The sequence below is a fragment of the Malurus melanocephalus genome, unplaced genomic scaffold (assembly GCF_030028575.1).
Source record: "Malurus melanocephalus ecotype Western Australia unplaced genomic scaffold, MMel_1.1 scaffold_311, whole genome shotgun sequence".
NCBI classification, from domain to species: domain Eukaryota; kingdom Metazoa; phylum Chordata; class Aves; order Passeriformes; family Maluridae; genus Malurus; species Malurus melanocephalus.
This window is the reverse complement of record NW_026623543.1, coordinates 608,924-630,890: the sequence shown is the minus strand read 5'-3', so window position 1 is coordinate 630,890 and position 21,967 is coordinate 608,924. Positions and strand designations below refer to the sequence as shown.

At 39.0% G+C, this 21,967-nt stretch overlaps 1 long non-coding RNA gene across 3 annotated transcripts; it reads right to left on the bottom strand.

Annotated features, from left to right (window-relative positions):
• Positions 1–215: 215 nt before the first annotated feature.
• Positions 216–21,544, bottom strand: LOC130580118 (uncharacterized). Of its 3 annotated transcripts, XR_008966078.1 has the most exons (5): positions 19,893–21,544; positions 19,206–19,318; positions 10,583–10,735; positions 2,366–2,500; positions 216–831 (listed from the first exon to the last, which is right to left on the bottom strand). It is a non-coding gene; the product is annotated as an uncharacterized LOC130580118 (long non-coding RNA). The 3 variants fall into 3 exon arrangements; XR_008966077.1 differs by lacking the exon at positions 216–831 and having other exon boundaries at positions 2,104–2,500; XR_008966076.1 differs by lacking the exons at positions 216–831; positions 19,206–19,318; positions 19,893–21,544 and adding an exon at positions 12,953–13,021 and having other exon boundaries at positions 2,104–2,500.
• Between the last annotated feature and the right edge of the window lie 423 nt (positions 21,545–21,967).

Here is a 21,967-nt window from a genome sequence, read left to right as displayed (position 1 = left end):
CCCCAACAGAGTATTGACTCAGTACAGACTTAAAAGGAAGACTGCAGTCTAGTGAATCACCAGCACTGTTTATTGCAGACTGAGTGTAATGCCACTTCACTTGAAGGATTTGACATGATGAGAACATAAAGTGTCGAGATTTTCAGCCTACAAGCACCAAGGACTTATGCTTTCAGGAAACACTTTTAAAATACTGTACTTAATTTACAGGGACTATATTCAACTCACAGACATACTGGGCAGTCATTACCATGGTGAGTGGTGCACCTACAGGACTAAGAAAACCCTGCACACATTATTGTGAGATGTCTTATTAACTGCCTGCAACATTAAACAACTTGAATGGTTCAGAGTAGAGGGTTTTTGGTTTTTTTTTCTGCTCGGGTGCATTGTTTATTTGTTTTTGAAAGTTTAAGGTATTTCCAAGATTGAGATTGGTAAGAATATTTTTTCCACCTTAAAAGGTAAGGTGTTTGACTGAGAAACTCTCTGTTGTATTCTATCCATTATTTGTCATTGATTTTTCACTTCTAATAATAATTAGTCCATATTTTTATTCTTTTTAGTATCTTTTTCCTCTGGCAGAGAGTTTAAGACACAGATGTGTCTTTAGGACACTTGCACTCCTTAGAGCTGTTTCAATCTGCTGCAGGTTCTCCAGGCACTGCTCCTTCCTCACCTGGATTCCTGACGAGTATTTCCAGGTCCCAGGTCCTGACAAGGCTCAGGGGTGATGCTCAGGTGTCCCGGAGCTCAGGATCTAACAGCTGGATCTAACACTCACCTGTAATTACCTCAGTCACCAACCCTGCCACCTCGTGGAATATTGTTCTGAAACACAGAGTATATTGTTGTTTTTGTAAAAATCAGTAACAGCTAACCCAAACTCTTCATGTTTATGTTACTGTAAGTAGTAACTCATAAATCTCATAGCAAAATTCTCACATGTTCTTGACCATGTTCCAGTAAATGGCCTGGACTTGACAGCCTCCWTGTCCAAGGAGCAGCTATCTGCTGGCCCCTCTAAATTTTGCTAGCAAACATCTTTTTTTTCTCCTGGAAGAACAGGTTGGTTTTTCTCCTGTGAATAGGTTGGACCAAAACACAGACGAGGAACTGGAGATAGGAGATGTACAGAAGAGAAAACAGAGCARAGGACAATGATGAGAGCTAGAACCTGGAACAAGTAATTTGAAACAGGAAATCTGTAAGGAAAAGAAAACAAGAGAGTGGGAAGTTTAAAAGAGGAGGGATTAAGGAATGAAAAATAAGCCAGCTTCTTTTCAATAGCAAGAGAATGGGAAGTGTCTTAGGTATGGTGACAGAGGTAGGCAGTGGAGAGAAAGGATGAAATTAAGTAGGTAAGAGTCAAGAACTGGGGACATGAATATTAGTATAACAAAACTTCCTGAAATGGCAACTTGTGATACAGCTCAGTAAATATTCWTCCCTTAGATTTTAACAGTTTTTCTCCCCATCAAACTTGCGTAAGTAAGGCTTTGCTAAAAGCTTGGTAAGACACCTAAGATATGAACTCAGATTTTAGGAAATGACAGAATCAACAGAGACTGTTCCTGTCAGATTTTATCTGCTTTGGACATTTTTTTTCTTATGTTGCAATGAATGACTTATATTAAATCTGGGCAGTTATCTAGGAGGAGAGAAGTAAATCTACAGCTATTAAAAAAAAAAAAAAAACCAAAATGGAGAAGCTGAAATAGGAAGATCAAAGGAGGGGAAGATCAGTTGGAATGGGTGCAAGATTTGGAGCCATTTCTGTATTCTATTGTTGGTCACAATTGAGCCCAGTCTAATAAAGATTGAAAGCGATAGTCATCTGCTGGCATATGAAATGCTTCAAGTTTTGATAAAAAGCAAAGTAAAATTTTCTTGTTTTGACAGAAAACAGAGCTCTGGAAAAATACTCCATGGGTATGGAATATAAGTTTTATTGTGGAAAACTGGGACATTGTGAATACCATATGGTGAGAGCAGAAGTACAGACATCAAACCAAGTTTTCGCCAACTGGGCACACCTTCCAGGGGAAAAATGATGTTATTTTCAATGACCCCTTACTGGAAGGCTACAGGCCACCTCCCAGAGCTTGACACTACTGCTGGACCTGACACTATTGCAGGGCAACTGCAAACCCCTTGCAGTGATTGCTCAGAAGTTGCTGAAGTAGCATATTTGGTTTATTTCTTWGACCAAATAAAAGGTGTAAACTAGTCTGCTTTGCTAGAGCACTTCTTAAATTTGCAATAGCTTTGCTTGTAGACAACTCAGGAGATTTACAGATGCGTACAGAAACCAAAATCTGACAGCAAACTCCTCCCTCTTGTATCATCACCATTGCTGGGATACCTTTCAGCATCCTTAGGGAGATCATGTCTTTCCAGTCCTGCACTTGCTCCGCTCAGCCCTCTAATGTGGTTGGTGATTCGTCTCTTTTTGTTCTTCTTGAAGAGCCTGTCTCTTCAATGACAGCCTTTGATGTTCCTGTTTAAGATTCAAAGATACTGCCTTTTTCTACCATAAAAAACAAAGTTTTAAAGCAAAGCAGAGGTCATAGTAATAAATAGAGTTCATAAAATCAAACAAAATTAATTAAGTTTTATATAGTTTCTAATGCAATGAAATATCACTGATAGTTTAGGGATTTTTTGGTATATGTTTTTGAATTTACGTTTGAGATTTTTTTGGGGGAGAGGACTACTATATGTTTACACATTTTAGATAAAATGTGAATTGTTGCAGTCTCCATGAATCATTTCAAATGGTATTCATGGATTTATTACAGTCATTATGACAATAGTTTCAACTCTTTCAGATGTAGCGTTCCTTACTGCTGGAAGACATCATCACTGCAGTTGAGAGCATTTGTTTAGAGAGGAGAAATCTCCTAAAAATGTCATCCATTTTTTTTCTCCTTAGGAATTCCTCCAAATAATTTCTTTCTGTTTTCTGGAAGATTTACACAAACTCTGCAGTGGCACAACACTAAGAAAATAATGATAAGTAGATAGCCCCAGAATCTGCCATTTATTTATTTTATGGGGCAGATACTGACAGTTATGGACAAGAAAAAGTCTTTTCCTTCTAAAGCACTGAATTTTCCATTGTGGCAGCACTTTCAGACATAGGAAGTTGCAGTGCTCAAGGATTGAAATGGACTCTGTGCAGAGTGATGTGTCATTCACTGCCTTGGCTGTTGGGCTTATTCCCTCTCTGTTATTCCTAACATGCCATAGATTGTCCCTTTTGAATTTGAAAAATATAATAGACTCCCTGACTTGCATGAGTTTGAATGATCCAAAAATTCATTCCCCCGGTAGGGATTTTTAAATTGTAATGAAGAATCAAAAAAACCTCGCTGCATGCCAAGGAGCCTCCCAGATTTTCCTAAGCTCTTTCACTTATAAGGTAGGAAAGGGCAAAGAGTCCAGCTGTTAATGGAAATTATAGAGGAGAGCTAGAGCTTTGCCCAGCAGAACTGTTTGGGGTCTACACAGGCCAGTGAGCTGTAAACAAGTTTTAAAAATGCATGCTTAGAAAGGACTATACATGCATTATGTCACTGTATATATGTTCCTCTGAAAACACAAGCTTAAGATTTCAACCATTCTGATTGATATAATGACAATTTAGACCATGAGCTCAGGGAGGATGCTCAGGCAAGACAACATGGTTGTATATAGAAATTTCATGGTTAGAGTGACTAACAGTGAAATTTGGCTTGTAATTTTTACAGCAAAAGAAAACCTAGCTTTTTCAAAAAGCATCAGAAAGTGGAAATTCCATCTTTGAAGAGTCTGACACAATTGTGTGGGGTGTTGAGAACATATTAGCTATTAGCCATAGTTCTATTCAGAGCCTCACTCTATAAATGACATTGCAACTGCTTCATTCTGGAGAAAAGAAAGCGAAGATTTGTAATTCGTGCTGTAGGATTCACAGAAGAGAGCAGGACATAACAATCAAGCCTCAGCTTGCCTATTGCTTTGGGAAATGAAATAACTATTTAAGGCAAATGCTTTGAGGCATGTAAATGTTCAAGTTCAGACTATTTCTCAAACAGTATAGATTGAATATGTATAAATAACCAGTAACAGTTACACTGTAATATTAACCCCTGTAAAACTGTTATCCCAATGATGTCTCTGCTTGTCATCTTCCACGATATGCATTTCAGGATTTGGGCTGGGAATTAGAACCATGGAGAGTATGAGACAAGTTCTATACCTTCCCCAGCTCAACAAGATTCTAAGGGTGTTCTGTGGCCCTCAAGATCCACAGGGTAGAAAAAGGGAACCACAGAGATTCAACTGAGCACAGGAATTCACCTCTTTACCTGTTCATCAGACAGATCAGGGAACTGGTGAGGTGGGAAATGGGACAAACTGAGATCTGAGGAAGTGTCAAGGGCATATGGTAGAACAGACACAGGAAGAAATGGACAGGTGCCTGTTCCTCTGCCCGTGTCTTGGCTGATGATGAGAAGTGCAGCTGCCACCATCCACAGCCCTGCACCCACCAAACCAGTGGCACTAGAAACGTGCCCTTAGATGAGCCACAATTCAAAACTCACAGCTGGTAACAGCCAGTTGTATGAAACTTCTTCTACCGGCGTCAGTAGTTTAGACAAATGTTCTCTGCTGCATGACACAGGCAATGAGATTGACAAAGAAGGCGGTCTGGGGGAGACAACAGGAGGTGGGAAGCAGTCTAGAGATAGACATGGGGAGTGAGGCCTGGGAGAAGAAAGAGTGAAAAAGATGCACACTGGGCTAACTACCTGCAGCCTTTACTGTTGCCTTTACTGTTGCAACCTCTCCCTGTTGCCTTTACTGAGTGCACACACTGTTTGACAGATTCTCTAGCTAAATAATCAGTGCTATTTCCCCCTGACTTTACTTGTCCTTAGTTTTTAGCCTGAATAAGTACATTTGAGATGGCCTCTGCACTGAGAAGCATTATGTGAAACAAATTGCACACAGCCTACATAAGCACCCACCAACATTGAGGCAGTTAATTTCCTGCTTTTTAGATGTGGGTCTAAGGAGCAAGAATAATAAATSACAATGGGTGAAAGCAAATGAAAGAAAACTAAACAAATCTGTAAGTAGAGTGTCTTGGGGTGGCTTAGAAATACAGCTTTTAAGGCAGAACAATAAGTAAAGTGTTTTTTCACTTTGACCGTATTTCTGTTAGTTTTGTGCCAAATTCTGCAATTTTTCTGGCATTAACACAAAAAGGGATCACCTGCATCTACTTCAAAAATCTGAAAACACTTGTTTTAAAAATAAAGCCTTCCAACAGTAAGACATTTCTCTGCCATATGTATTGTTTTCCTTTATCAATTAACAGCCTGGGTTGGGAAAGGAATTTTTTGGGTTTGTTTGAGGATGTTTTCCTTCCCAGGGGAGTTTGGAATTTGAAAATAGAAAATCTTTAGGTAGGGATATATTCTATTTTTTAACAGTGAAATTGCATTCAGTTTTGACTGATGTGAGAATTATTTATAATAATTAATTTCCTTCAGCAATCTGTGTTGGGAAGGAAGGTTCTGCAGTGTATTAAAATTAATGTCTGAAAATGTTCTACAGAGGCTTGCTCACTAGTTTGATCAGCATCTCTTGCTCCAGTTGCATCACCTACTTTTTCCTAAAATATCTCTGGACTCAAAATGTATCACCAGTGCCACTGCCTAACTTTGCATAGGTCACCCCTCCCACTCCTTCTTATCTGCTGGGTGGAGAAAAATATACAGAGCCCCCTGGGATTACAGCTGGGACCAGCCCCCCTCCATGATGAGGAAAGTCATCATGGGGAGTTTTCAGATTCCTCACTTCTCTCTGTATGGGTGTTAAGTACAGGAGAAGCCTCAGAAGACTACTTGTTGGACTTGGTTCTTCTGCACCATCCCTTGGAACAGCAGACTTCTCCTTCATCAGCGCCTTAGGAGCTGTAAGATGTCTGTTCTGGAGGCATGTCGTCCAAATTCTCCTCACTCTGCGTGCTGGGTTTGCTATGAAAATGTACACCATACTTAAATTGAAAGGCCAGACTTCTGAAATACAGGATGTTCCACTAGTTAGCTTGTGTTTTTAATCTTAATTTGCATACAAATTTGTATTGATAGCTACAGTTCATAAAGCTTTCACCACAGAAGCCAGGTCTTGGTAAAAATACATACTGCACATGAAGGAAACAGAGCTCAAGTTTTCCAGACAATGATGGAAAAGGTATTTTCCAAGCTATTAATCTTCAAATCCTGTGGAGAAGCCAGGATTCCTGTGTAGATGCCGAAATCCCTAGGTGGTATGGAATAATGGAGGGTAAACATAAAACTGCTCATCACAGACGGATTTCAAAAAGGCTTTTGAGGCTGCTCACCCAAAAAGGCAGGACTGTTGCCAATACTAGGTCAGATCAGCCATGAGTGTGAGTAACTGCATCTTGAAAACCTAAAAACATAGTTGGAAATTTCAGAGTTCACCTGCACCGCTTGACAGGGCTACACTGCTAAGGTTTTCCCCCTAGTGAAAAGCTTTTCCTGAAGCCCTTCAAGTAGTCGTTGCCTGATATTATATCACGCCTAAGACTCTTCAGCAGTCTAAAGATCTCTCAGTATTTCCTTGTGGTGCAGTAGGTGGTCCAAAACTTGGCTCACTTTTTCACATGAAGCTTCCCAAGAGCCAGGCAGATGGGAAAAGCAACTTCCTCATATCTGTTAGGCAACTTCTTTCAACACAGGTTGATCTTCAGTTTACTTTATTCACAGGGGGAGAGAGTAGTCAATCTAGAGTCCCAAAAGAGTCTTCTTTTCAGCAGGACTACTACTAATTCTTTAATCACATATGATCTTATACTACCCCAAGAGCAGAAGTTTGCTTGTCTCCCTGTTAGACACCATGAAATTTCTGTTACCCCAGTTCTCCAGTTTATCAAAATCTCTGTGGATTCAAGTCATGACATTCATTGAGCAAGTAACTCACTCTAATTCAGCATTGATAACTTTGCAGGTGGTACATCCTAGGTCACCACCTCGGCCATGGATTAAGATATCAAACAGCCATTAGACTGCTCTGTTCACTGCTGGCCAACAAGCAGATGCTGAGCTACTCACTGATAAATTTTAAGCCCAGAGGTACTGCTAATTTTTAGTCCATCTAAACATCATTTCTTCCAGTTCACAGTTCCTCAGCTTCCAGCTGGCTGGGTATGGAGTCAATTTGTCCCTGGTAAATCCAGGGATTGCTGATTACAACTGTAAAGTTTTTGTTCTTCACATGCTTACAAATGCATCCTAAAAAGACAGGCTGTGTGATTTTTCCAAGGTCTCAGGTGAGCCTGGCTGACCTATAAGTCCCAGCCCCTTCCTATTTTTTAGAAATGGTTCCTCGTTCCACTGGGCAAACCATCGAGGGAAACGTGTGTTTTGTCTGTGAAGGGCAAATCATCCTGGAATTGTTTTACCATGACAGAAGGGTCTGAGCCTAGGAAAGCACCATGATCATGGCAGCATAGAGTTAGCTCTTTCTGCTCCTTGAAAATTTGGAGGAGATAGTGTAAATCTCATGCCCGTATATGCAGAGATATTTATCCCAGCTGACTGTGTAATTTGTGTGCTATCATACCAGGTTTTGGCTTCTCCCTTAGACACCTGAATTAGGGGGACAATTCACCACATACACAATAATTCCTCTAATAAATAATCCAAAACTCTCATCTTAATCAACATTTTAGCATTTCCTTCTGTGTTTTTCCCTCTTGGGGGTATAACGGTAATAAAGGAATCTGACTCAGTCCCCTGAGTTAAGAAATTGCTCCCTTAGGCAGTGTGACTCGTCCTACTGAGTTCAACTGGAAATTTATTTGGTTGCATAAAACAGAAAAATATGATTCATATACTGTTAATACTCAGCTGCATGTTTGCAATTTGAGCATTTAATGAATTTCAGTTCAACAAATTAATTGCCAGTTCAGCCTGCAAATGTTTCAGAGGTCCTTGGGAATAAGAGAGAACACAATCCCATTCCCTCATCTGCATGGATCAGCACATGACCTCTGCAGCTAAGACTGTCTTAAGAAAAATGCTTTGTCTGTTTAGAATAGCAATCACCAAGACAGCAAAACCATTCCATGAGTGAGGCCGCTTGCTAAAGATGCTTTTGCTATTTATTTCTGGGCATTAATGCAAAGATCATTCAAATTTCATCCAAGGTAATCAACCCTCTACTTGAAAACAGCAACAGAGCCATGAAGTTTTGAAACTTAGACAGCCATTTAAATGGCTGTTTTAGGAAAATATTTGAAGATTGATTGTTTTACAGGTAGTTGCACTTGGAAGTGCTTTAGTAGTTGTGGACTTTGTTTTTACATCTAGTGCATTGTGGAAAACTTCTGGCTCACTAGAGGCTTCCTGCAATGCAGGCAGGCGCTGAACTGCTCATCCTTGAGCCTTTGGCTTAAGTGGCAGGATGGGGAATATCCTCACAGAGAGAACGGGCAGCAGCAGCAGGCTGTGTTTGGAAAAGCTACATTTCAAGACTGTGAACGCTGACAGAACAAACTCCAGAATCCTCTCCCCCTGGATTTAGTTGTTTCTAAACCACAACCTTAACAACTTCCTCCTGCCTCATAAGTGATGCTGCTGCAAGTGATAACGAACACGAAATGCTAATAGAGATTTTTGGAGAGTGTCACTGAAAGGCCAAATTAAAGCTTTAGGAGAAGCATTGTGAGGCTTTGTACATCCCAGGTTTGTGACTGTGGATGCCGTTAAGAGAAACGTAGGAAAAATCCATCCCAGCAAGGATGACACTGGAATGGGGTTAATTGAGGGCATGGATCACGAAAATATTGCCAGCTCTTGTCACTTGTTACAAGTTGTTGATTTATATGGGAAATGAGAGCTACAAAGGTGTGTTTGTGGATAAGTATTCATGTTTCTCTCTTGGTATAAAGGGCTGAGAATAGAGGTGAAAAAGCCAAAGAATGAGAAGAATACAAAAGATACCCACACATCTAGTGAATATTATCTTGTTCAGTAAGTGACATGCTCATTTCCCTTTTGAGCATACATACTGTGGCCCTGCTGAAGTTTATTATCAAGTAAATTAAACTGGAACCTTTGGTATCTCAGTCTAGAGAATAAATTCATTTCATTATTTTTAATAGAAAATTGATTTTATTTTTAAAAAAATAGTCAAGTGGAATGATGCATGCTGTCTATGCAGTATTTCAGGTGCTTTGTCATGCAACTTCTCATCTCTACATGAAGTTGCTTGGAAACTAAAGCAAAATAGCAAAAAAAAAAATCTTAAAAGCTTGTCACTTTCACTGTAAATTAACTGTCTCTTTAAATAAAGTGAAGTGATGGGTGCAGGAAGAAATATGCTAACGTTGCCCTGTGTCTCTGAGCTACTCCTGAAAACAAAGTTCTGCTTTACTCACTGTGCTTATTTCAAAATCATACAGCAATGTGTTCACAAAACTGTGTTCTAAAACTTTAGATTCTGTGTATGGGACTTCAGAAAAGAACAATAAAAAATGTGCCTCCGATTCCAAAAGACAATAGTTTGATCATTGAGAGTTCATGGTCTTTATGCAGTGGAGTTTCATTTTTATATGTGTGCTAGAGTTAGAAAACCAAAAGATTTAGACATGAGTATTCAAACCAGCAATTGTAGTTTTCTCTTTTTCGAAGCCTGACTGCAAGGCATGTGCTGTTGTCTTGGTAATTTATATCTATATTTCTCAGAGCGCCTCAAGTAATTATATTTTTTATTAATTTATTTGAACTAGAGTAATGTATGCTAGGGAAGACAGTAAAAGATTTGGCATAGAGGAGATGTCAGTTATTTAGCTGTTGTGACATTCAATCTTCTTTACTCTTTCCAAACCTGCCATTAGCAGGTTACAATGAACTTGACTCCCTAAAACCTATAAAATCTCAGTAATTCCTTAAAATCAAATAATTTTGCAAATTCCTCAATAGGTTATGCAAGAGAATTTCTCCGAAAAATTAACTTAAATAGTCCTTGAAAACAGAACACTGAATGATTAAGCTTTTGTCAGGTAGTGGTTTGGGGTTTTGTGTTGTTTTGGTTTCCTTTTTTTTCAAAAAATGTATTATTTCCTAAGAAATAAAGAGTTTTTTTCTGCTGCCATTGCTGAACTGACTGATGGCTCTGTGTGGGTGCTGCTTATTGTGGTTATGCAAAAGAAATCATGAGTCACAAGCAAGTGGAAGAAAGCAGTTGCTGTAGGCACAGCCACCAACCCTGGGAATGGCAGAGTGCTGCAGGCGTGGGGAGAGCAGCAGCTCTCTCCCATTTTGGCTCCTCACTTTTCCTGCAGTGTTGCATTTGACATGTCATTTAAACAGTACAGAGAATGGCTGCAAAACAGGAGGAGCTGGGACTGAACTAGGAGAAAAGACGAAAATAGGATGGATTAAGCAAAATACAGAAACAGAAACAGAGAAACATACTAGTAATGATAAAAGAGTTATAGTGAAATTCGATTAGGGACCAGTTTATTACAACCCCCAAACAYAGACTGTGATTTGCCCACCTGCAGCAGCTATGATGAAGGATAATGTTTTCCCATCTCCTTTTCATTCAAGTGAGACAAACAGGATCAGCAGTAAAGCTGCCTTTGGAACAAGTTTCTCATTCCACTAATCCATCAGCGTTATCTCCTGAGCTGCTTCCTTCTCCTGTGAGCCTGCAGCAGATGTAGTTAACATTGAAAAAAAAAAAAAGTGGAAATCACTTTTCAAGTCATTTCAGTCTGTACCACAAGATTACTTCAGAAATGCAGCACTGACCACTTGCACTGTCTGAGACCCTCCATCTGAGACCCTCCTCTGAGCCTCTCCCTCCATCCTGATTCATGATCAGTGAGGTATCAGCAACAAGAGGTGTTGGCAGAAGACAGAAAAGAATTTCCAAAACCTCAAAACAAATTAAAAAATGAGCAGCCAGAGGTATGTTATCAAAATAAAAGGCAATAGGGTTAGAAGAGGAAATAGCAACATATTAATCTTGCGGTCATAAAGATGTGTAAGTAAAAGATCAGTGACCAAGAAAGAAATTATTACTCTCACAGTTGTTGAATGAAGACACAGAATGAATAAATAAATAAATGGGGTGTTGATTAGTGCTATGATTTTGATGAGGTGTTTAACTGCTACGAATATGGCTGTCCTAGGATGTGTGAAGATCCTTGGCATTGCAAAAGGATGCAGCTGTCCTCTGTTTCTCAGTTAATACACCAAGAAACTGTCCTTCAACCCAAGTTTACTTCACCACTGCTGATCTTGCTGTGAAACAAAAAGCAGTGATTAAAGTGTGGCTCTGTTTCTCAGTTCTAGGCCTGGGTACCATGGATCTAGAAACTTAACAGAAGCAATGACATTGATTCATTGAAGTACCTTAAAGAAATCAATCACCTTCTGGATGTTGGTTTCTATCTCTGTTTGTTGTGAGCAATCATCAACACCTATGTTTATCTCTCTGCACATCATCTGATAGCATTGATTAAGAAGGGTGATGCTATCTGGTATTGCGAACAAATATTTGGGTGTAATTTTTTTGTCATTGCAAGAAATACAAGTTTCTATGGATAGAACTATCTCATATTTTGTATTCAAATTCATCAAGGTCTCTTCATTTATTAAAAAAGTAGCATTGGCAGATCTATATAGCAAAAGTTTACTTAATAAATGGAGAGGGGAAAAATCCCTTTTGGTGCAGAAATCAATTGGATACCATGCTGTTGCAAATAATCCCCAGACGGAGGTTTTTATTCTGCGCTGCTTGTGGCTAGCTCCTACTCCAGACAGTAACTGATAGCTTGCGGTTTGGCCTTGATTTTCTGGGATAGCAGAACAGTGCTTCAAGCAAATTTGAACCAGAAGGAAGAGGGATTAAGACACTGAAGCATATCCCTGATCCTCAGGTAACAAATGCTAGCCTGTGTCTGTGAAACACATTAAAGGAGCTTCAGGGCTGCTGTCACTCATGCTGACTGCCTGCTCCGGAAGTGCCACTGGGGCTACTGGAGACAAGATGAATGGACTGACTCTTCAGCAATTTCTGGTGGCTCAGCTTTGGAGTGGTGGCATGGTGCAGAAGTAACTGTGGCTCTTTTATGACACAGTGACAAGCTGGTTGCTTATTAAGCCAGTAAAAACTGGAAACTGAGGCTTATTATCTTTCTGTGGAAGTTTGAATGCACTCGTTGGATTTTGGTTTAACAAAAGTGCCAGTGTACACAAAATTTCAAATTTGAATATTCCTGAAAAACAAAGCAGATGCTTTTTCTTTACCCTTCAAAGACTAGCTGCCAAATTTAACTCTCTTTTGTGATGAAATATGTGCCACCAACATTCTCTCTGTCACTATAATCTTTAGCTTTATTAATTAATGTCCATCTGGGCTGTTATGTGAGGAGCTGATGACCAGAGTATGAATTCTTTCCACAACCCTTTGCTCAGAAGGGTCATCAAGAAGATCTAACTATGTCCTGTGTAACATTCTCCCAAGAACAACACTTTGTACAGAAAACATTACTTTTTGCGTTTTCTGACAGCACTTTTCTTTATTAAATTATCCTCCTAATTGCTGCCAAAAGCAGAGGTCTGCTATTAACAGAAGGCATATGCAGAGCCCAGAAGGCAGGGTGCCCTGCATGCTTTGGGCAGCCTCACTTTCTATTCTTAAATGATTCCTTTAATCCTCCAAACCTTCTCAAAGCCAGGTTTTCTCTTTTACTGCAAATGGAGCATTTTGAGATAAATATGAGCTAGAAAAAATTGAAGTACTTTAATGCCCACATCCACCAGACTAATTTTTATGGCATGGCAATGTTTGACAGATCAAAAAGTTGTTGGTTTTTCTAAGATCTCAAGAAATGAAAGGAAATAAGCTTATAACAAACCTTGTCTCCGAAACTGCAGGCTGCTTGTGAGATGGACAACACAGAAAGTGCTCTATGCTGAAAGACTGTGAATTCTAGGAAAACAGGCATGTGAAACTCAGTAAGGAATAAAGACAAAACTAATGCAGCATTTCAGTCTCTTTTTCCAACCCATAAATGTTTCCATTTATAAACTTATTTACGTAGGTGTTGATCTCCTATAGTTTTCACAAATTGACACACAGAATATTGCTGTGCAGATGGGACAAATAACCAGATAAGTAGCAACAGAAGTGACTAAAAGCCTTAATCATCATAGGGCAAAGAATATTTTCTTCATCCTTGCATATATCTGGGCACCACATATTTTTATTTTTTTTATTATTTTTACTTTTATTTTTATTTTTTTAATATATATGGGCTGTAAGAAAAAACAATCGTGATATTCACAGCTCTGTATAACAGTCTTTATTGTTCTCTGATTTCTGCATGCAGGTTTTGCTACGTAGCTTGCACTATGGTTTGTTTCTACATAATTTTAGGCTGTGTTTCCATCATTCCAAATGTGCAGTAGCACATAGACTTCCAATCTGCCAGGTTCTTCTTTTTCTTTTCTCTCTCCTCTATGAATTAACATTCCAGGCAAGTATCTTTGTCTCAAACAGAAAATGTAAGAAATTTCCCTCTGTGTGGGGAAATTAAATTCTTGTTATATGGCCAAAAATAAAAAAAATTACTTTTTTCTTTATTATTTTTCAATCATATTTAAAAAGCAGTGATAATCCATGCACAATGGATTGCAATGTGTCTCTCTTCCCAGATTTATAAATAGGAATTTATAATGAAAAAGTATAAGGTATAGCGATCTCAGACATATGGTCCTAATCAACAATGCATTAACCAGCAGTACTGAAAAATGCATCTGAAGAGATATCTTTATTTTGTTGCAAAATTTTACTCCTGGTGTCCCCGCAGTCACTCAATAGCTTCATCAGTAAAGCAAACGGTGACCAAAATTTCATGGATGTGTGATCTATTGTGGTCATTTCCCTGAACATAAATAATTAAATATTACATAAGCCATTAATTGTCAGGGATGTTTGGGTTTTTTTTTTCTCAGTTAAAAAGCCATAGAAATCTGGGATTTCCTGCTTGAGAGTGTAATGCAACAAGATATTAGTTGCTAGAAAGACTGTTGCATGGAGACCTAATACATCTGGTAAGCATCTCTGTCCAACCACATCCGAAACACTTCCCTTGTCTGGGGAGCTGATGTCTGAACAGTGCCCTTCTGCTTCAGAGTTTGGGGTCTGACATTATAAATGGGGCTTATTCTTTGCAGCCGCCATCTTTCAGTCTCCAGAGTTAGCAACAAACCCTTCCAGGCATATTTGCTGGGAAACAGGGCATTCAGAGTCAGTCTTTGTTCATTTGAAAATGGAATTAATTAGGCAATGTGCTCTGCATGCTTGCCCCAAAGGCTAGCATTATTGCTGTTTAACCAATGACTGTCATTTACTGAAATACCAAACCACATATTTAATTTTAATGTTACTGTCACATCTGAATTGATAAGTTAGGTATGCAAATTTGGTTTCAAATGAGAAATTGAATGGCTAATCAGCTGATCACTGCACTCATAGTATGTCATTAGCATTCTTGGTCTTACGTTATTATTTATCTTTGACTACTGGGTAGTTTTACTCTCACAGCATGTTATTTAATCCAGCTGCTATTTTTCTAGTTATATTTAATTAAAATTTGGGGGGAAAAACCCACCAATTCCAACAGAAACAAAATTACTATTTTAAAATAGCCTGGTATATAACTTACAAAGGTAGAAACGATGCCAGATAAATATATCAGATATCATACATCCACCTTCAGCACACAGGACATTCTATTGAATTAGAACTTTTGTATTTGCCATTGAGTGCTAGATTTATATGAATGGGGTAAACCAAATCAAAGACAGTAAATACTTGATTTTTTTTTTACTTTTCCAGGATTTATGCTTTGGATTGGTTTCCATGTTTTGAGAATTCATCATACTGCCCATTTACCAGCTGGTTTATTGAAGTGATAACAAGTTTCTCCTGAAGCATATTAGGGGAGGTTTTTCTTATATGCAACTCTTTAGTTTGATCTTCAAGTTCGAATACTCAGATGATCACTCTCTGTGGAAAGCAGATTGTTGAATTTTTTTCCCTGTAAATTATTTTCTTCTATTAGGAATTTGGAAGAATGCTAAGAAGAATGTTTCGGGCTCTTATAAGCCACTAAGAGCTTCCCTTTTTTAAAGAGGGAGATCAGAGTAGAGAAAGTTTGGAGGGAATATACATTGTCAAAACAATCTTTTTGCCTTTCACTCCAGTAGTCCTTGGTTTGGAGTCAAATTTTACATTTAGTGAGGAGCAACTTCTTTACACATGAAAACCCACACACACTTGATAAGTCAATGTAGACAGATCACACATCTCAAAATTTCAGAATATAAATGCCCTGAAAGTGTCATTTTCTCTGAATGTGGAGTGGAGAGAGATATCTTCCTGCCACAGCAGCTCTGTGCTGCTGTGACTGTACATGGTCTACACCCCCACAATGGATGAGCTGTATGCTTCTACCATTCTCTTCCTGCTCCTTGATCCAGCAGTTTGCAAGACTAAGCTAACCASATATTGTGCACAGATGTTATGTACAATGACAAGGCAGAGCTGAGACAAAGATACTGGAAAGGTGCATGGCAAACAAAGTGAGAAACTTAGACTGTGAGTTGGACTGGGGGGCAAAATTGGGAATTTGAACAGAGCTTCTGTCAGAGACTTTTAAATCTTTTCAGACAAGATCAGGAACCTCTGARAGAGTAATCAATGCTCTTGGTCTCTCAAGATGCTTGCAGAGTGATCTAGGAACTAGTGAGACTTGAAAAAAGGAGAAATGGGTCTGAAAAGAAACTTCAGTGCCAGCAGGACTTCTTAGGTGGTGATAGTGGGGAGCAAAGCTGAAGGAGATAACTAGAACAGATGAAGAGTTTAGAAGACAACTGAATACCCAGAGCTACCAGAAAGGGAAAATGAGACTCGTTAACAAGACTAGTGGGTGAGAGAGAGAGAAGGCAATGTGGCAGTGAGTGGGCAGCAGTGCAGAAAAGTAGAGGAGGGCTGGTTATGCAAAAGAACCAGGAGTAGGATGAGAAATTAGAGTACTTCTCTGGGACTAATGAAGTGAGAGGATGTGTTTTAAGAGCAACCAGGAGTAGAGCAGGGGCAGCTGAGGAGCATGGGTGCACACCGAATCAAGCAGGACAAGGTGGGGAGCAAAACACCAAAGCCTGTTCCCAGTAAATCACATTTTTTTATAGAGCCTGGGGCTGGCCCTGGGTTCCAGGGTCTCTTGCCATACTATTGTTTCCAATAAAGGCCAGGTGTCCATGAATTTGCAACAGATGTTACCCATGTCAGTTTTCTCTATTTAGACAGGATAATAATGAGGATATGGCAGTTTGATCTCCTTTAGGCATGATTGTAGCTTGTCAGAGACCCAGGAAGGGCTCTATTCATACCAAGACCTCTGACACCATGTATACATAAGGGTTAAATGAAAGCTCATTGTTACAAAACATTACAGTACATAAATATACTGCAGTGCATTTCACACTGGTGTCTGTTTGATACACACTGCTTTTGCTGTTTGTGATAGACGGTACTAGCTGTCAGACCCAAAATCATCATAACTGTGTAAGAAGTCAAAAGTGGGGTCCAGTTCTGATCTGGATGAGAGCTGTCACAGATTCAGTTGAAATTGTTGAGAATTTAACTACAATAAAAGAGGGAACACCACAGTGATATGCACAAAAACATATTGGTTGCAATAAACCCCTCAGATATCTGGATGTGGTGGGACAGGCTGGTGTCAACCTGAACACCATGGTGAACTTTGCCTCTTTTCCACACTCTGACAGTGAACCTCACCCTTAGCCCCACACACCTATGTCTGCGACAGTAATTTTCCTACTCCAGCTAATCTTGTAAATCTTGACAGCACTGAAGATCTGCCTATCTATCTTAAATCTAAATATTGTCAAGATTCACGAATTGTCATTCTTTTGCCCATCTTTTTTTTACCAGGTAGCTATTTCAGAGACTATTAGATTAAGCTTTGCACAACACAGGAGGCCACTGGCAAAGGCTTTGCCACCAGTAGTTTTCCAGAATTCCAGTCTTTAGGATATCCACTTAGGTGTAGGAAACTCAGCTTAAACTATTAAATCAGGTGCTGTACTGTAATGGGTTATAATACAATATAAAGAGTTGCAGAAAAAACAGTAATTTCTACTGAATCTTCTCCTTTCTGACTAAAATAGTTTAAAAAATCAGTTGAAGTAGTATCCAAACTTGTTCCCTTGGTTTTGCACCTACTACCCATAAATGCATGCCCATGAATGCCCATCTTTAAAGTCTGAAACTTTTTCTGATTCCCTTGTTAAAAAAATACATTTTTATTTCACACAAGGGGAAATAGGTTCCACTGAGGTTGTATGAATCAGCAAATCCATGAATTCTGCTCTTAGATATTGTGAAGGGAACATGAGGCTATAGAAACCTACAAATGGACTGGGTCCAGTATAAGGAGTCTAGGCTGTTGGTCTATCCAGCTTTAAGCCAGTGCTTTGCTTTGCACTGACAGTCAGTGTTTTCAACCCTTGGCTTCCAGAGCCTGGCCTGGGACATGAGGTTTGATTTCCAGGAGCATCACATGCAATTCAGTGTAACTGATGCAGTAGCAGCTACACTTGTGGTGCATATGGTAGTGCATAAATCTGAGTATTTTGAACATTTAGGCTCTGGGGGTTCAGACTGAGCACCCAAACATTGTGAGGGCTCCACGTCTGGGCTCTTTGGCTGTCAGAGGGAATTAACACCACTCCTGGCCCAGAGCACAGTGTGCATGAAACATCCAAATTGTATTTTGAAGAGCACCAGAGAAAAACCTTCAAGGAGATTAAACTTCAGAAGAGTTTGTTTTATGTGTAGTGCCTGAAACCAAAACCTGAAAATGAGGAGAAGGCAAAATAGTCACAGTCAGCTCATTAAGGGGGGATAGGAAAAAAAAAAGAGTATAGAATGATTAAATTAGATAATATAGAGTCTTCTAGATGTGCATGATATTGAGTACTCTAGCATTAATTCCTTCATTTCTGAATTTTTGAGTGTTAGACTTCATGATCCTTTAATGTAGTTCTGTATTTATTTTTTTATATATGAGCTGAAATCTGACGATGGCAAGCTTTTTCAATTATTATCCCTTTATTTCCTCTCAATGTAACCTAGTATTTTTTTTTAATATATGCCTAAGGGAAATGTTGGTTGTTTCAGTGGTTGTGTAAGTTAAAACTGTAGCATACAATATAGTGCAAAGGACAATTCTATAGTGATAAGTCAGAGGACCGTATGACTTCAAAGAGATTTTTCTATTTGTGCTTTGTGTGGTTCTGGAAAAGGGAGTTAGCTTTTCTCTGTGTTATACTGCTGCTCTGCCTCAGGGAAAGACTGGACTTGGACAGGATAAATTAATTTTCATTTGGACTGTGTCTCTGTCCCTTTCTCCTGGCACTACATTTGAAGTTGCTGTGTTGTGTGATCTGTAAGACATGTGATGCAGAAAGTCACTCAGCTCTGCTCCCATTAGCACAACTGTGTACAATACAGATGGTACGAGGGATTATGGAGATACTATCTAACCAGTAAAGAGAAGAAAAGCATCCAGTCTTTAACAAAATGGTTGTATCGGTGGGAGTGGAGAAACATTTGATCAGCTTGGACAAGGTAACACTTAGCAAAAAGCTTAAGGATTAACTTCTAAACTCTAGGTGGTGTGGAGAAAGGAAAAAGGAAAATGCTTATCTTCTGAAATCAAATGCATTTTCTTTCCAGGTCACCAAACATCCGCACACAGAAAAAATCTTCCTTTGGCTAACATGCATTGCCTGACTCCAGAAATAGTGTCCTAAATGAGGTTAGTCAGAGAGAATTGGGTTTCCCAAAATTTAACCCTGCCTACTCGTTGTCTTTGGAGGTAAGACACGAAACTGAGACCATCTCAATTTGTATGATGATGTATGACTGGTTTTTTTACCCGTTCCCTTCCCTTCCCTTCCCTTCCCTTCCCTTCCCTTCCCTTCCCTTCCCTTCCCTTCCCTTCCCTTCCCTTCCCTTCCCTGCCCGGAACTTCCATTCCCAGAACTTCCCTTCCCCTCCATCTTCAGGTGCCATACCCCTTCAGTTGCAGTCTCCCTTTGGCACGTGTCTGGACCCTTTTTTCCTCCATAAATTCAGCACATTCAGGTTTTTGTCCAGTTGGCAGGATTGCTGATGTGCCTGGAGTCAACTGGAGGAAAAAAATAGTTGCTGTAAGAACAGGATAACTAGCAAGGGATAATCTTGGCAAAAATGATTTCTATTATCATTGTGAAATTTGGGAAGACTTCTTTGATTAACTGTTCTAGAAATAATATATTTCCAAACTGCAGCAATGTGTGTAATGCCTACTCAAGTTAAGTTTTGGAAAGCACTTATCATTCTGATGCTGTTTTCAGATTCTTGTAGCTTTACGGAAGCATTTAAATTTCATTCTTCACCCCTGCTTAGCTGATGATAGCTAAAAACTTTCTCAATGCCTCATGCTGTTGATCATGCAGAGGCATGTGGTATTGTGGAAAAAACAGTGTTCTACAACTTGGGAAGAAAAGTTGGAAATTTAACCACTTTAATAGACACAGACTGTTTGTTCTTATCCTCTATTAAAGAAATACCCTACATATTACGACTATCTACTGTTGGGGGTATCTACTTGCTAATAGCAGATTGAGAGTCTAATTGTCCTATCCACACCTCAATTGTTCTGATCCMTCTTACAACAGCATAAAACTTGTCTGTACAAAAGCAGTGTTACAAAGACGAACCTAATGAAACAAAAATGTCATTTCTATTCTGGAAAGACTCCACAATCTTCCGCAAAAGCTGCCTCGTGGCCTTCATCGTTCCTTCATCCCAAGGCACACACTTCCCTGACCTTTATCTTCAAACTCTCTGCCATGTAGTAGCTGAATATAAATATCTTCTCTGCCTTTTCTTCATCTTCCTGAAGTGGGAAGAGAGGAAACGAAACAATTTCCCCTGAATGGACCAGCCAAAAAGGTGTTTATCATATTTACACACGTCTAATGTGTGGCTTTGAACAGCTCGTTTCTTGTTTTGAGTCTAGAAGAAAAATGTCTATAAACCCTCTGCAAACTTACTTTGATATTGCAGCTGATAACAAAGAAATCTATGCAAGAGAGAAACACACTTCTGCAGTCGTTCCAAAAGTATATTCTGTCTGCCAGTCTAGTTCAGACTGCTCCATATCAATATTTTGGAGGCTACCTGATCTAACAAAATCCAAAGCAGTCACTTCTGAAGTGCTTCCCTGTTGTTTAACAAGTGCTGTCCTTGGTCACGGCAACAAGAAGTTTCTCCTGCACCAGGTAACATGAAACTAATTTGAAAAATGATCTGCCACTTGTGTTTGTGGGACAAATTTATGAGAGCTTTGTCACAGTCAGTAGGGAAGATTAATGGAASCTGCAACCTGAGTCAATTGGTGTTGAAACACACCAAAACAATTAAATAAATGGAAACATTTAACAGACCCTGTATCAATAAATACAGATGAATATTAACACAGACCTATAAGATCTAGAGTGGGGTGAAATGAAATAATGTAGAGAACAGAAAATGCTTAGATGGGAAACTTCATTGCATTTCTGCTGCTGATCATCCAGAAGAATTTGGCACCGAAAGAAAAACTGTGATAGCACTTGTATAGATAAGATGGAACTGTATTATTATTTTTCCATAATATATCTGTTCTGCATTTTTATCATATATTTCAGGTGCAATCTTCACATGGCTTTTGCATTTTTTGGGTTTGTGTTATTTATTGACTCCTAATAGATAATGCAGATGAATTCTTGTGTTTAATTATATGATCAAGGCAAAGTTCATGATTGGATTTTGCAATGTACAGCTTCGAAACACCATAGGATAGTTAATATATATAAGCATTGGTTTTTCCCTTGGTCAATTATTCAGATGGGGCAATTCCATCTAACTGTGTATAATAAGACAATCCTTGTGACTGGGGAAGTTTCTCTAGATTAGAGAACTTTCTGAATTTTTTCAGAGAACTCTGAATTTTTTCAGAGATCCCATACAAAACTCAGATGACAAGGTTGTTGATGATTAGGCAAGTGCTAAGAGATGTTTAGGTTTAACTAATGCTGTATATTTTGTATGATGTATATTTTAAGAGCACGAAAAAGTACTGGGCAGTGCTTGAAGGTGACTGTGACAATAAGGAGTACTGTGGGGAAATACAAATACTGAGGATTAGTAAGTAGTATACAAAGATAGTGAAATTCTTACATCAAACGAAGTGGTGTTTAAAAACAATTTCTAGAGTGTGGTGTGGTGCAGGAAAGAGTATCTTTCTCAGATTATAAATTTTGCAGAATTTTGGAAAAAAAAATTAGTGATTATAAAAATCGTTGGGGTTTTTTTTTATCTTTCGAAAAGGGGAATACATATTCAGAATAAAAAACTGAATAATCTGTGTGTTTCTCCTCCATTTCCTGGCCACAGCAGTAGCAACTGAGACACACACACACACACACACGCACGCACGCACGCACACACACGCACGCACACACATAAGATTTTGAAAAAATATGAAATTTTCTTAAGAACGTGATTTCTGCATGGCAACCAGTTGTCTTTGGGGTGCAGCTTTCTTTCATAAGGGAACACTGCTGGAAGTGGTCTAAAAAAGATTCCTTCTATAGAATCTTAACTGAATTAAAGTGTCCTTCTGAGCTGGAATGTGTCCCTGAAAGACAGAAGAAACAGAAGAGAACATCATGCAGTTAAATTCACCTTGCTGTATCTCAGCTTCACCAAGTTGGTGGATGGTATTACCTCAGAGATGTTCATCTCACTG